The following is a 17,570-nucleotide window of genomic DNA, read 5'->3' on the forward strand; positions in this document are numbered from 1 at the left end:
ATAACAGCCTGAGGGTGATTGATATTACTCAGCAAAGTATAACTGTTCTTGGGGACAAGAGTAAAGTGGCCATCAAGAACTTGATGATGAGGACAATAAAGGCTCTAAAGGTTAATGTATAAAGCCAGTACATAGTAAATCAGAGAGAAGATTTGTAAAATCAACCCAAAACACAGAGGACAGGCCAGGATCTCACTGCTAGCATTTAATAAATTCTGTAGCAAGAGTGTGCCAATCAGAGGGAGGGCGATGATGGTTGGTCAATAGTGGAAATGAAGAAACAGGAGTTAAATAAGGAAACTTAAGCAGTGCCCATCCCACCAGAACTTGAGGGAGAGAGGAGATGAGGGTACTGATAGCACTAAACATCTGAATTGTTTTATTAGTTCCTCTTGTTCTGATCCTATGTTGAACAAGCAGCATTTTGACCATTATTTGACTTTCCATCTCAAGTGATCTATAAAGATATGTCCACTTGAGTGCTCTAGTTTTCATGCCCATTACTTCCTTACTGTAAATCAATAATTTGATGTTCTAGTTTACATAGTAAGCTCCACGAGGCTGTTTTTGTGGCCCTGAGATGAAGCTACACTCTTTATGCTGACAAAGTCAGACCTTGAGCCTACAAGTTTGAAGACAATACTCTGGAAATGCATAAATTCACCAAATAAATACCATCCCATGAGGCCTGGAAAATCCAGAAAACATCATAAATTAATTTCTAACTTCTCCACAGTATTTCATATAAACTTACATATTAAACTATTTCATCATTTAAATATTAATGTTTTTATTTAGGTAGGTTTTAAAATGTATTGGAGGCTAAGTTATTGCTTGGTCTTACCAACGTATTTTGCATTGAATTCATATTTTTAATTTTAATTCGATTTTATAGGAAGTTGCTGCTTAATATAAATATATAGAAGGACTAAAGTGTCCTAGCTTTATAGTCAAGAAAATTTGGAAACTAAGAGATTAAATGACTGGCTTAGTCAAATAATTACTTAATGACAGGTCTGAAAGTTAAACCGTGATGTGCTGACTTCTTGGCCTATGCAGTTTTCAGTAAACTATAATATTTCATCATGTTGCCATATTTGGAAATTATTGATATTATTAAGCACTAATCTCTATTCTGTTAGATGACATCATTCCAGATTGTTTATCTTAAGTTGACTAAATTATAATCAAAATAGATATCAAGAAAACATATCAGAACTATTTTTTTCTCATCACATTCATAAGCTGCTGTTCTTTTTTTCCTAATGGGACATACAAGCATTTTCAGCTTTCTCCAAACCTATCTGTATCTTCTTTCATCATGTTTTTCATCCTCTTACACCTTATATTGCTCTTTATTTTAATAAGCTAGGAAAATGAAACAGCTAAACATATTTTAGTATCCTCTGACATATTATAGGTAGAATACATAAGCTACTGGAAACCATAGGCAAGGGAAGATGATGAGGTATTTACTTAGTGGTATAGACTTTGATATAGGGCAAGAAATAGAAATTTGGGGGGAGTGGTGGAGAGTGAGACATTGAAAAAAGAAGAAAGTATCGAATGGAGGTTACTGAATTTACTGCAGGCACTGAGAAAGTAAATATGAGCTAATTTGCAAGGTAAAAGCATTTTCTTTTAATGAAGCTGAATTTTATTTTGTTGCTGTCGCCATATTTGTCTTGCTGCTATGCTTTTCCATATACAAGCTGGGCCTTTCTGCTTATTTTCTCTCACCTCTTGGTGGAAGTTCTCAAGAGAGTACCTTTTCTTCCTATGTGTAGCAGATTCTACCACCTGCCCTCTTGTCCCCCTTTTTCCACCAGTTTATACACTTAAATGCAAGCAGACATTTGCGCTCGTCTCTCATTTTATCCCTCACACCCCTGTAGCCTGGACTTCTTTATAAGGCTACTCACCCAGTTTTCCTGGTCTTTGGCACTGGGGTGTGTGTGTGTGTGTGTGTGTGTGTGTGTAAACTGGGCACGCACTTGGAAACCTGGAGCTCCTCAGCTCGATATCGCTTCCTTGGTGAAGTGAAGCTCCCATTTATCCCGAGAATGTGAAGCTCTGAATGAGAGTTGGGTTTTTCTTTTCCTTGACTTTCACAAGTGTAACTCATATAGCTAGTCACTTGATTTCATTTGTGCACAAAACTGGGGGTGAGAATTTCTTTTCTTCAGGGTGTTTGGCATACTATCAGTGAACCAAACCGTAGCTACACTTTTGTTTTTCATGAAGAGTTACATTTGGTTGTGTCAGTAAGGTATGTTAAGAGAAAAAATATCTCAGTTTCAGATGAAGCTAAATATAAAGTCATTTCACTAATAATAAGAAGGTATACTGTCAAATACACAGTTTGAAATAAACATGGAACCCAGAAGCATCACAGTGATTTTTTTCCCCATTAAGTAGCCTTTTTAAAAAACAAGTTTAAGGAAAATTAGAATCAATAATTGTGGTGAGAGCACAGAGCCAGCAAATATGTTTAAATGAAACCGTCTGATGCAATACTTTCTTTAAAAAATACAATTAGGCCTTTGTGTTTTTTTTCAACAAAACCTCATGTTTTACAACATCGCTGGTTCTGTAATAAAATCTATTTAAAACAGAGAGACATGGTCAGCTTTATTAAGTTAGATTTTCTGAAAGAACGTTATAATTTCCTCAAGTCTATGAATAGTTGAAGCAAATTAAATAAAGCTAGTTTTATAACTATTTTTATACATTCTTGTAGAATTGTAATTGTCTCATATTTTTTCCTCAATAGTCTAATATGTTACCTCTTAAATCTAGAAAAATAAAAACAGAAGAAGGATCAAGTATGTTTATTAAAAAAACACTCCTATTTGGTACCCTGATCTGGCAACCCCCCTTTCTTCTGTAAGAGAATAGCACCCATAATCTTCAGATCAAGAAACAAAGGGAAAGCCTTTAAGTGACTTGCCTGAGGCCTAATGCTGAGATTAAAAATCAGGAGTTTCTGATTATACACATACATCCATTTGGCCAAATGATCGGTTTTGCTTGACTTTCAAATACCCCCTAAATATTACTTTGAATGTAGAGCAATAAATGTGTTTCTCTTGCCATTTTTGAATGCTTGCACACAAATGGATATAATAAAAACAATCATGTTGTTCCATGTGAATGCCATTTATATTTTTTCAGATAATGAGCAGACCATTTGAACCAAGGTGAGTACATTAAAAGCTCTAATAAAAAAGAGAATAGATTTCTAAACAGAATAATGGACTGTTAAGTGAACATATAATAAATAACATCTACAGATGTGGTTGCTAGAAAATTAGTTTTGCATAACTTACCAATATACATTTCCCCCCAGATGTTATCTGTTACATGAAAATTAACGTAAGTTAGTTATATTGTTCGTTACGTGCACATTTCATTAGCGTTATTTAAGACGATTTACAATCCGAGCTTTAGTTGAATCATGCCATGGTATTTAAAGAATATCAAGTAAATGGCTTTTTGGCATAATTTAGTACTCATAAGAACAAAATTTCATCATCAAACATTATGTAACTTTAAAAAAATCCAAGATCTTTGCTTACAAGCCAAATAAAATCACTAGAAATCTTTTAATAATTTACATATTCAATATAAAATGGACCTCTAACATGGTAATAAACGATAGGAATTTTGAATCCTCCTGGCACTAAGTACAGGGTCAGTTGGGTCTAAAAACATACTTACAGGAATTAAAATCTGTTTTCAGATCTCACTGTGTCTAAGAAGCACGATAAAGATTTTATCTGAAAAACACGTTACTTCATGCTTTCTTTTTTTATGTGTTAACGATATTGATAGTATTAGGTTTATTGTTTGTTGTTATTTGTTATTATTATTGTTTGCTTTTGTTTATTGATATTTATTTCATTTGTTTATTGTTTTCTTTGGAGAAAGTGTAGGTAATTTCTGGGTAGTGTTTATACTGCTGACATCTACGATTAGGGTGGCAATTATTAAATCATTAAATTCAATTATTAAGCTTTTTGAGATATTAAAAATACCATTGAGATGACAACTTTCCACTGTTTTGAATGGAAGAAAGTGAGATAAATCTGTTAAACCCTTTTGGAACTACTAGAACACATTCAAAACACTGGTTTGCTTTAAAAAGACATTTGTTTGGAATTGTCAAATGATGACTTCATATATAAATCAGAACTTACTAAAAAATGTCAAAGTTTCAAAAAGCAAACTATTGCAAATTCTTCCCAAACAAAGGCAAAAAAAAGACACAAAAATTCCTGTAATGTTTTAAATATTTTTTCCCTCAAATGAGAAAGGCATTACTCATTTGCAAGTCTAATTAAGAAGTACTTTGCAGTTCTGGAAAATTTTAAGGAAGAATTGTAACCCTTTGCCCACTACACATAAAGTAACAACATATGAATGCCACCTGCAAAATGTAATAAACTCTGGTAATGTCATACTGAGGCCATAAATTTAAAATCAAGAGAGTACATTCAAAAGCTAAGATTATCAGAGAAATTCAAAATAATTCATTTCTAAAGTGTTTTCCTTTGTGTTCAGGCCATTACAAACTTCTTAATACATCCTGTAAATGTAGAATATCAATTCTGCTATAAGATTCTCCTCCCCCTTTGCATTTTGACTTGAAAATAAATTTGCAAATGCAGCACATTAATTTTCTTTCCTATGCTTAATATGCAGTATTTACATTTTGAAAAGGTTCAAAATGTTGCCAGGCTTCTGCAGGGTATGAATAGACATCTAATAGCAACTTCTATTTTTATTCGCAGCATACTGGTAGTTTGAACATTTATAACTTAATAGAGCTTTGAGACCATCAGATCCACATGCTAATCACCTACACAGTGAATGGTAACACAGTACAAGTTAGGACAGGAAATGAAGACTACCCATTCCAGCTGAAGCTGCAAGGAGGAATTTAAGCTGGCAGGCCACAGTAAACCAATTTGCAACCTGGCTAGGACACTCCAGTTAACACCTCGTGCCCATTTTTATTTATATCTCTTGATTCGATCTTGTTTAATTTGGGCTTGAAATTAAAAAATAAAGTTAGATAATTAAAGAAACTGATTCCTGAGTATTTTACACATCTTTAGTATTTCTAAGTGTAATTCTGCTTCAGGCCAACACTACAATTTGAAAAGGAATCTGAGTATTCCTACCTTAATGACCTCAGACAACAAAATCCTCTGTAATAAATATGAAAAAGAGTACCTCTTAGAGTAAATGCAGTTTAAAAGGAAAAGATCTGGCTCTGGTGCAAACATTTCCTGAGGGATAGAACAGTTCTTCAGATACCCAGAAATTTTCTAAAGATGGCAATAATCTGGAAGATAGAGCACTGAATTACAGGCTTTAGACTTGGCTCGATCCCTAATTGTGTGATGCTAAGAAAATCCCTATGCCTCAGCTTATTTATCTGTAAAAGGAGGATAATGTTAATTGCTACCTGGCTACTTCATTGAATTGTTTCAAGCACAAATTAGATAATGTGGATGAAAATGCTGTGAGTCCTTCAAAGGGAAAGTATTATTAAACCTAAAGGTGTATTATCATTATTTATAATTACTGTTATTATTGAAAGGATCATCTTTCTGATGCCAGCATTGGAAGACAGATCAGAGTAGCCATCCCGAAGACACTTGTCCATGCTATTTCTATATGTAATTGTTGATATTGCTCAAACAGTATAATTAACTCAGAAGAATTTGTTAATGAGGACATGCCATCTCTGTTTCCGTATGGTCACGGTCTTTATAATACCAAACATATATCCAATGCCATCTTATTTGAAGAATTCCTAGGTCTCTCTTGAGATCTCAATAGCCTGGTGTGATTGGGGAGTGGTGTGGCATGGTCAGGACTAAGGCAGATCACTTATTTGGAAAAGGAAAGTGTTTACATCTAACTTTCAAATTAGAAAATCTGCCTCTCCCCTTCCCTAGCCAAACTGATTACTTTTTTAAAATTTCTTTTTTTCTTCCTTTCTTTTTTATTTTATTTTATATTAGTTTCAGGTGTACAGCATAGTGTTTAGACATTTATATAACTTACGAAGCGAATACTCCAATTAGGCTAGCACCCACCTGGCACATAGTTATTACAATAGTATTGACTATATTCCCTATGCTGTACTCCACATCCCCATGACTGTTTTGTTAACTACTAATTTGTATTTCTTAATCCCTTCACCTTTATCACCCAGCCCTCCAACTCCCCTCCCCTCTGGCAATCATCAGTCTGTTCTCTGTATCTATGAGTTAACAGATAAACAAAACGAAAATTTATTACTCTTTTTATCTTTCGATTTTCAGCATCCAGTGTGGCCTGTGGTTGCCCAGACTGAGTTCACTTCAAAAAGATTTCTTTTTAACAAATTTCATCAAAAGTAAAGCGTTAGGGCATATAGGGCAAACTTTCAACATGTCTTTCTTTTGAAAATTGAAATACCAGAGAGCACTTGAAATTACTAAATTCAACATTGGATTTTTGATTCTTAGTTTGACCTTATCCTCCAACTTCCTCAGTATGAGAGATGGAAAGTATGGTTGGTTCCATTATAAATAGTTAGAAAATAACTAATGCTTTTCAAAAATATTTTTAGAAGCTACTCAGAGTATATTTGTTCAGCTTACTAAGTTATACTCTAAAAGACATATCCTTGAACTCAATTGTAAACTATTTCATACAGTTGTGATCATGGATGAATTTTTGTTTGGTTTCATTAAAGGTGTTCTATTTAAATTTTAGGTTTTTAATATTTAAAATTGAGGAAATACTCTAAAATTTCCCTTGTTTTAAGAATTGGAAGTATCAGTATCTGTCGACTAGAATAATAAAGATTAGTTATGCAATTATCTTTGTGGAAAGTCTGTTTTGAATCATCACATATAAATTTAAAATTTGTATTTTATATATATTACATTTTAATTACATCTTATGATAGCTTATATGAAAAGGAAACTATTTCATGGCCTTCATATTTGAGAATATTCTTTTTGAACAAGTACCTAAAATTTGCAGAAATATGAGACAATAAATCACAATGGTTAGAAGAGAAATTAGAATGGAAGAACCCTAAGTCTTTGATTCTAGTCTTTCTCTTTTCATGGACTTCCTGTTATTTTTCACAGTTTAAACTACTTGAGTAAGGAGAGGCTGAAACTTTTTTGGATAAAGCTATACATGTAACTTACTTAATTTCAAAGCGTACTGAGAGAACTGCACTTCTGTCCTGAAGTCATCAGTTGAGAGCAAAAAAAAAAGAAAAAGAAAAAAAAAACTCGAAACCAAAAACCTTTTTAAAACTGTATTGAAACTAATTTCTTTTAGAAATATAAAGCTTTTTGAGGCAAAACTAGAATGTTTGTAAGTGCTATGAAACCTTTAGAGAAGTCAACATCATATTATTATTTCTAACCTCTTAGACCCAAGATGTCTATTTTAAGCAATCTGACATTAAAAATGTGCTGACAAATATAGATTAAAAAACAACACAGGACGTTGTAAATCAGATGGCATCAAGAAAATAAGAGACCACGAAAATATAGTCATTTACTTTAGTCAACCTCAACCTTAATTTTTAACTAAAGAAAATTTGCAGAAAGCATGATGTTTACATTTTGGATATTTTACTCATAGTTTGTGTGTTTCCTTTTTCTCCAGTGGGCTCATAAATTATTACAAGGAAACATGTTGTCACAGTTATAAATATTTCCCTCTCTGCTTAGCTCCCTCCACCATCCCTCCCCCTCCTTTTTAAAATCTCCACTAACTGCTTCTGTAACTGTATCAGGCACTCTTCCTTGGTCAGCAGGGCACGATTTTCTTCCTTTGGAAGAGGAAACTGCTGTCAATTATTCGTATGTGCCTGGCATTCTAGAAACAGGGCTCTTTCAGGAAGTGCCCAACCCTTTCCTTCTAAGCAAGGCAGCCCCTTATTATATACATGGGGTGTCATTATTTTAATGATCTAAAAAGAGTCATGTCTTCCCATGCAAGGAACAGCTCCAGGTACTTTAAGGTTCTGATGCTTTCCATGGAATCTGAATTCTTGGAAGTTAACTACAAAAATGATTATTGTATATACAATAATAAATTTTCTCAAAAAGACTTCTCATCTATAATCTGTAAATCCTGCTAGTTTAAACTAAAATAACAGAAACTCTGAAAAATTTAGATTGTATCTTTATTCCAAATTTCAATGTTTTAGAAATCTGATCTCCCCACCCCAAACCCCCCCCCCCCTTCACTTTAAACGTGTAGTTAAAAGTACTGCATTGGCCCTGCCATTCAATAGAGAGCATGTCTGAGATGTGGTTTCTTTACTTTTAAAATCAGTGGGTTGGACTAGGTCATCTTCAGTCCAGTTACAGATATAATATCTTATGATTTTAAATTTCAAGTGGATTTTTCTTTACTTATACAAGACTTTTAAAGTCACCACTATATGAAGATCCCTAGATTCATTATTTTTGTCATGATGTAGAAGAATATTTGGATTACATGCCCAGTGCTTACTGGAATCTTAAACAGGTTGCAGCTTGTCCGTTTATTTCTCCTTAATTATCTTCTCCAAACCTGCTCTTCCTCCATTTTCCTTATCTGTCAGTGGCATCAACAGCCTCTTAGTGACCGGATTCAAAACCTTGAGGTTGTTTTCAGTTATTCCATCTCTCTTGTCCCTAACATTAAATCAACCACAAAATGTGTATGTGGGAGGGCATCTTCATGATGTCTGTCACACCTGCCCCCTTCTTTTTTGTGACAATGCCTATCACGTAAACTTCAGATCCAAGTTCTTGCATTGAACTACAGTTATACTGGACTACTTAGTTATTCCCATTATGCAGGTGCCTCGAACATAGTGAATGTTCAATAAATATTTGTTACATGCAAAAAAAGAAAAAAGAAAAAAAAAGAAAACATGGATGGAGGTACTTCCTCAGCTAGAATCTTTTCTGTGCTGCTCCCTTTGCTGGGAGGGCGTTTCTCCTTCATCCCTGCCAGTCAATATTCCATTTGGACTTCTAGGCCAGCTTATTTGCCTCAGTGAAGTTTTTCTTGATCTCCCTTGTGCTTCGAAGTATTTTGCTTGTTTCTCTTGCATATACTTGTTACATTGAACCTTGAATTATAGCCATACATAAATGATCTCCCAACACTTTGTGGAAACAATTTGAGGGCAGGGACCATGTCTTATTCATTTCGAGGGTCCCTAGCTAAGGGCTTTGCACATAAGAGGTATTCACTAGGTATTGGGCATGCCATTAGAGTAATCATTCATTTAAAAAATTTAAGGGTCGCCAGTTGTTTGATCAACTACAATTCAGTTTAAAAAGTTTATCATGAAAAATAATACCTAGAGAAGCAAACCTAATGGTTTATTGTTGCATTCGTTCAATACCTGCATTTCTCAGTTACAACTGGAGTCCTAGAGTGTTCCCGTGATTAGCATAATGTCAAAGAGCTAAACAGCTTCTCACTGATTTGACTGCATTGCTTAAACTAACAGTTGTTTCATAGACACAGTGTAGTTTAAGATTCTAAGGAATTCTCCAGAGATACCACTGCCACCCCCCGCCCCCTAACACACACATATAGCTCCCGATGAGAGTAATATCAGAAAATCTTTTTCTGAGTTGCCTGAGTCCAGGGCCATCCCCCAACCCCTGCACCCCTCATCCCCAAAACAATGTGGACGGTACCCACTAGAATTGTGGCAACATTATCCAGGAAAATAAATATTGATGATAAAAAAAAGCCCAGCTCTTGTTTACTAAGAACTTAACTCCAAACTTGGCCTTGGGCTTGTTAGGAAGCACATTATAAATATGACCTCCTTCAGTTCACACTACATTGTTAGGAGAGGCTTTATTGACCTAATTTTTTGAATAAAGAACCTAAAGCTCAAAGAGGTTAAGAAACTCTACCAAGATCACACAACCAGAAAACATCGAATTCTGTCAGAACTTGAACCAGATCTACTTGACTCCGAAGTCCATGCACCTAAATCTTAGGGGCAAGCAGAACCCCAGTGTTTATGGTCCTACAAAATGTTTCTCTCCAGTTTACAGGTGAGGGAATAGAGGTTCAGGAAAGAAAAATGATATGTGGACACCAGAGATCTGAAGGCATAAATTCTCTGGAATTTCAGAAAGAGAATTTGTTCACTGGTCTTTCATAGCACTACACTTCTGTTCCAAACTAAGTCAATGAAAGTAAAGCATGTAGGGCTGATTTTTTATAAAGATGGAAAAATATAAAAAGCCTTTGGTTAATAAAGAAATCTGAGAACATGCTTAAGTCTTTTGTGTAAACAGCAAAGTACAGAAGCATCAGCTTGCTTGGGTGACTAAAACTTCATGTTCCTGCTCAAATAGCAATTTGTCCTATTTGTTGTAATTATAATTACTATTTTCATTGGAATTGCAGTTTTTTTTTCTAGGAATAGGCATGCAGAAAAACAACCAATAACCTGGACAGTTAAAAACACATTGAGAAATGGGTATGGTTGTGTGAACAAATCTCTTGTGATTATTCTTCCACTGTGTGCTGTAATGTGCTTTAAATCCATTTCCATATTTTTAATTAACACTTAGTTCCAAAAAACTTTCTGGAGGCCATTTAAATCACAAATGGGAAAAAAACAAATTTACTTTATCAGAAAATTGACTATAGACTATTTTGGTGGTTTTTTATTATTTTTACATTTTAATGATTAAAATTAAATATAGCCCGATTACTCATGACAGAAGACAGTGAAATAATTTTCATAGCTGATATAATTTTAAAGTCAAACCTGGGTGAATAAGATATTAGTTCTGCTGTGGACGAGTTTCACTGTCCATCCTGTAGCTCTAATTCCAGATCAGTTCCATTCATTTCATAGAAGGAATTAGACAGCCGTACCAAGTTACTCTTCTAGCAGAGACCCAGTGGTACTCTGGCTTTATTTTGTCAGCCGTCTTATAGTGACTATAGTATTGCATCTGTCTTGTGAATTTTAGGCACCTATTTTCATAGTTTGAATCATTCATTTATTGGACAGGGAAACAGAATACATGAATACTATCTGAAAATTCTTTGCACCAAAAATCTTATATCATCTGCTATATTGAAACACTGCATCACAAGGAGAAGGCATAATTGCAGCTCTCTGAGGATACTTATTCATCTACGGACCCACAGCAAAGAACACTGTTTCTTCATCTAGAAAATGGGAATAATAATAGTTACCCACCACATGGTTTTTTGTGAGGATTAAATCAATATGCATAAAGCTCTTAATACAGTGCCAGGGAAGAGCTTAAAAGTGTGAAGCTTGTTCTTTTTAATATTTTCATGTCACATATTTATGTCTATAACAATGCTAACCAAGCTCTCCAAGGATAGGGATTTGGTCTCTTTTGTTTCCCACTTCACTGTCTGGCAGGTGACTGATAGTGGGAAAGTAATAAATATTTATTGAATAATTAAATGTAGGAAATCATTGTGGTCTCATATGGTCAACATTCCATCACTCCTCCCACCTGCCTCCCTGCTATATAGTCTGCTGAGACACAGGACATCAAATTTTAAGATTTTTTTTTTTCATACTCCTTTCTATCCCCAGTATGACCTATAACTCAGGATGCTCCTCATCTGGATGTCTATCCCTGCTCCTTGACTTTATATATTTCTCCCCTGCTTATGGTCAGGTTCTTCACATCCATGCTAGAAGGAGTTACACAAAATGAATAGATTGTGGCGGTAAGACTGGAATATTAGGATGAGTGTAGCCTGTTCCCAGACAAGGAAATTAATCAGGCCAGGAAAACCCTTGAAGGATTGTTCTGATTTTCACACTTGTATGAACACAGCCTTGGTATTAGGGGTTGCTAATGAAGCCAGAAAATCTGACCTGGTATGCTAATTTTGATTCAGGGAACTTCCTGGTTTTTATAAATGAACTCCATACATTAGGCAACTGATATTTAGATAAGAAAATCAGAAAACAGCACATGCTGTAATATAGTGTTTCAAGAGATTGCAATATCAATCCATTCTAGCAAATCTAACATCATTTAAATAATCAAAAACAAGCAAGGACAATGAACTACTGTTTTGAAATTCTTCTGCAGAAATAAGAAACAAGGACTAAAACCATGCAAATAATAAAGGTACATTGCAAAATTAAGCCATAGTATTAATTGGGTTTATCTAATTACACAATCTACAACTAAGTTTTAACAGATTTTGTATTGGACTATCATTGGAAATCATCACTGCCCTAGGAGAAGATGAAGGTTTTACCTTTGAAGGATCTGGTTGGTGTTCAAGGCATGTTTTGAAGAACAGATAGAGTATCAAAATATTATGAAAAGACACATTCTATTTCTTTAGCTTCTGTTTCTATTTGAAACATTTTATTCTGTTTGGCTCAGCAGTGATAGTAAATACAAAGAAATGACTGGGGAGATGATATTTTACAGTAATTATTCCAAAAAAATACCCCTTTCCTTACATTTTATCTTGCTATATTTGGTTTATTTATTGCTTATTAGTATTTTTTTTTTTGGTTTTAGACACAGAAATACAGTATTATAACTGATTTATTCTTTTATCAGACTGATTTTTCTATTGGTAGATCATAAGACATATTATTATTTTAACAAGAATTTTTCTTTAAGGTGTGCTGTTACATCTCGGAACTTCACCATCTCACTAGCATCTGTCAGATTTAATCACCTACAGAACTACCTTATAAAGATTACCTTATCAGAAAAAGTGTCATCTTGTGAGCTTAGGTGTGAGAATTGCAAAATAAAGCTAAGCTACACTAACAACTGCTGTGCTAATTTATTGTAAATTATGATTTTTTTTTGTTTTCAGAGATAAGACATGAGAAGTGTTTCTATTTAAATTCATTTCCTATTATTTCAACATAAATACCAAACAGCTCGACAAAAAAGTGAGAACAGAGAATATTCCTTAAATAGGTTCTAGTGACAGTGATATTTATTTCCTAAGCTATTGGTACCAGTAATGTCACACTGTTCTAGGTGCAGAATCAGGCAGCACAATTAAGAGAAAACATGTATGCTCAGAATGCTAGATAGAAATTGCTGATTGTCATGTGAAGAGTGATGATTTATAGGATATTAACTGGAAATAATTGCATAGCAAGCCGGTCTACAACAAAGCTTTAATTCACTGGGCTGACACTGTAAACTCATAATGTGTCGACCTGGCACCAGCCATGATAGATTACGGCTGTTCAAAACACATAAGCATGTCCCTTTCATGAGTATTACGGGAACTGTAGCTCAGATGACCCCAGTAAAAACAACTGCAATGGTTTTAACTAAGTTGGTTCACTAAGAAATGTAAAAACCATGATGAGTCATTGTATTATTAAAATTCAGAACTAGGTGGCAATGAATCACATGAAGTTATCACCTTGAAATCATCAAAGAGAGTATAAACTAGGTCCTATAAAGTACCATGAGTCTCAGTGCATTTTAACAAGTTGAACCTCTTATATAAAAAAGATTTTATTATTATATTTATTATTATTATTATTAAAACTAGAGTAAAATTTAGTGCTTATAAAAGTGAAGGACTAATGTTGCTAGCTTGAGCCAGAGTATAGGCCTGTATTTGCAGACTGCTTTTATGTAGCTCTGCCAATAAATTTTAGCCTATTTTTGTTCTTATGAGTCGATGCCAAACATGGGAATTTGTATGATTCTTTAAAAAATGAATTAATGGATGGGGTATGTGGCAAAAAGCCCTTGAATCTAATTTGTTTTTTAACCTAAACTAGAATTTGAACTCTAGTCTCGAGAACCAGTTGTAAGTCAAACCAACTATTTCAACCCCCCACACACCTTTTTTTAATACATTGAATCTTTCAAAGAAAATAGAGTGAAAATATCATTTAAGAAAAAGTAAGAAACCACTTTGATGGATTTGCTAGGAGCTAGTAAGCTTTATGTTGTACCAGATCACATACTTAAAGTTCAATTCAATCGATCTGGGTGCATTCCAGCCAGGCAGACACATCATAGGCAAGATTTCTGCCTTCACAGGGGTGATAATCTGGAGGTGAAGTCAGAAGGCAGGGGATACAAATATCTGTAAAATCAGTTAGAATAATATGTGAAAATGGCTACAATTGCACTAGAATAGGGATTATTGGGTTAGTCACCCTTTATTTAGCGGACAACTGAATGATGAACCAGGTTAGGGGATCATCCAGACAAAGAGAAGAGCAAGGAAGCAAAGGCCACGGTGGGATATATGTCAGCTAGCTACTCTTCATAATAATAACCCAAAGCCAGAGGACTAAGTGACATTAAATCATTTAAATATTTAAAAAAATGGTAAAATAAACTCCGTTAAGCATAATTATTGATTGCTGATAAAATATTGCTTTGATTATAAAGAAGAACAGAAGAAATATTGTTGGTTAATGGTTATTTTTACTTAAAATATTTATAGCCGGAGGGACACAAATAGACCTCTGGTCATAGATTGTGGAAAACACATTTGATAGCTAAATATAAAAAAGCCAAATATTAATAACTACTGATATTTATGTAGTTCTTTCCTCCCAAAGCTCTTGACAAACATGACCAACTGTATACACACGGGAATAGTACTGAAATGCTGCTACTCTTTCAAAAAACTAGACATTAATCCAAGAAAAAAGCAGCACATGGCTGATCTGCAGAATATAGGTATGTATTTGGAAATTAAAACTCACACGACAGCACTCCTTCCCAAAGTGTTTCCCATATATTATTTTAACTTTATTGAATAACTGGTCATATCTAACTCCATTCTTTTACTAAGATGACTACAGTGTTTGTACCTTTTTTCTTAGATGGAATCTGAGCTAGTTTACTGTTGTTGTACTAGGGCTAATGGCCCCTCCTTTTTGAGGATATCTATGCTGGCTCTTTAGCGCCTCCTAGCGTGAGAAGGGCTGATATACCAGTGCAACACAGGAGTGGTTCTTGCTGAAGAACTAGGTCTGTTTCATCATACACCAAGATTGCTCTTAGTTATCTAAGACAAACCATCTGGCTCAAACAAATCTCATTTATAAAATAGTAGACCGAATGAATTGTTGCTGGGCTGCTTGGAGACACTGATTAAAAAGATGCCATGTTTGTTGTACTTTCTTGAATAAAGTGTAAATTACATGGCAATAATCATTTTTAAAGGCCAGAGAACATAAAATGTTTAATGTACACTCTTACGGCTCTTACTGTAAAATGTTAATTATATTCTCAAAGTATGACTGGCAATGACCGAAATATGTTTCTTTGCATTTCCTGTAATGACGTTATATTTTGGAAATCTTCAATTCAGGGCTTATTACAAATACCTTACTTTAAATTTTAACATCCTTTCCTTTCCTTTATAAATCCTATATGTCTTCAAAAGTTAAGCTTAACTACAAGCTCCTCAAAGCTTTTGCAAGTTTTTTAGGGAACGAGGCACTCTGTGTTTTTAAACTCTCATTCATACAAACATTTCTCAGGGTAACTTTACTGAGCATGCACTACAAGCCAAGCACGGTTTAGGTCCTGGGGATTCAGGGACAACCAACACACATTCCTCAACTTTCAAAGAGGTCATACTCTAGTGTGCAGGTGGGGGCTTGGTAGCAAAGACATACAAGGTAGTTTGCAGAATAAAATAATCATTAGAAGTATATGTAAGGTGTTCTAGGAATATAGAGGAAAGACAGCCATTTCATTCCAGTGGGAGGAAAGAGAGGATGGGATTTGGGGTAAGCATAAAGGGGAGATGGTGTCTGAGTTAAACCTTGAAGGATAAATAAGGTTAGCATGCAGATAGAATTGGTTATAGAGAAAAAATATTTCATACAGAAAGGGAGACAGAGAGGGAAGTGGCATGTATAAAAGCATAGAGACAAAAGAAGAGCATTCCAGGACAAGAGATGGACATGGTGTTGGTGGAGAGCTTGGGTCAGACAGGCCTGGGTTTAGTGTTAGCTCTAGCTCTGGTATTTAACTATACAACCTTTGGGCAAGTCATTTATTTTCCTATAAGGGTTAGGTTTTTCACCCGTCCAATGGGTCAAGTAGAGCCCATTTTCTGACAATCATCAAATCATAAAATTGGTAGACCGCATTTTCTTGGAGACTTTGTGGGAACCTATGTTAAAATTTAAAAATGAGAACAATGGAAGTAAAAATTATGGTGTTTAAGTCTAATAACAAAATAAAATTTTGAGGAGTGCTAATGTTGTAAATATTTAAATGAAAACATTTTAAATTTAATTTATAGTCTTTTAGAGTCAGTCATGTCTAGAATGGTGTTTGTCTTTTGCTATAGTTACATAGAAATGATTGAGAAAAAAATTAAAAATCTAGGGATTTATTTTCCATATGTCCAAATAATATCCAACAGTTTAAAAAACAAGTTTAGCAAAAGTTACAACAATGTATTTCTCTTCATCATTTGCTGAGAGGAAGCCTTCTTGATTAATGTAATTAAAGGGTTGCTTGTAACTCAAGACTCAATTAAAAAAATAAATTTGGCCTTATTACTTTACTTCCAACTGGTGGTTTTCCTAGTGTGATTTTTGAGCTAAAATCTGCGGCTGCTTTGTTCATGACACATGAATTGTTTTAGCACATCCTTTCCCCTGCTGTGCATATGATTAAGAAAGCAGAGGTTAAACAGTGCAGTAAAGAATTAGGTAAATTCATTCTATTTTTGCTCTTAGTTGCCTTTTAGTCTCCCTCCCCCTTTTCAGGACTTGAAGAGTGCAGAAATCTATTATCTTCCCCTGAAATTATTTAAGATATGTTCTTATGCCAAAAATGTAGCTTCTCTTTCAACATTTTCTAGTACAATGATTTTATGATTTCTGTGCTATAGATATTTTCTGTATTGGAATGAAAATCAAATGTAAGTACATCCTACCATTTATTGAGTGCTCATATATGCTAGGCTGAGATAAGCATTTTGTATACATTGTTTTATTTTTACTTTGTGATAATCCTATGAAATAAAGATAATCATTCTCATTTTTAAATGAGAAAGAAGAGGCTCTACGAGGTTATGTTTTTATTTCAAGACCCTACAATTGGCAAGTGACAGACTAAGGTGCCTGATATTTCATATTACGTTTCATGGTCTATTTCATTCTAAACCTGGATTCTTATCCATTTGCTTTTTTTTTTTTTTTTTTGTAGGTAGAGCCTGATTCAAAGGATTTGAATCTAGTTTTGGTAGAGCATCTTGCATATAGTTAGGGCGACACGTTAAGTTCAACTGAATGGAGTCTACAGCCATGCTACCCTGAACAAGCCCAATCCGGTCTGATCTCAGAAGCTAAGCTACGTTGGGACGGGTTAGTACTGGGATGGTAGACCACCTAGGAAGACCTCAACTGAATGGAAATTTTATGTTCATGAGGACAGAGAATAGTCAGTTGCCCTCTTTGAGTTTATAGTCTGATGTGGGCAGGACTATACTATAAGTATCATATATAATACAGTGGGGAAATCATAACAAACTCA

The 17,570-nt window shown here is 34.5% G+C and overlaps 1 protein-coding gene across 2 annotated transcripts in view; it reads right to left on the reverse strand.

Moving 5' to 3' along the window:
- CABCOCO1 (ciliary associated calcium binding coiled-coil 1) overlaps positions 1–17,570 on the reverse strand; it is a 100,236-nt gene that overhangs the window by 7,302 nt on the left and 75,364 nt on the right. The gene's annotated exons all lie outside the window — the stretch shown is intronic.

Source organism: Pteropus alecto, unplaced genomic scaffold (assembly GCF_000325575.1).
Source record: "Pteropus alecto unplaced genomic scaffold, ASM32557v1 scaffold155, whole genome shotgun sequence".
NCBI lineage: Eukaryota > Metazoa > Chordata > Mammalia > Chiroptera > Pteropodidae > Pteropus > Pteropus alecto.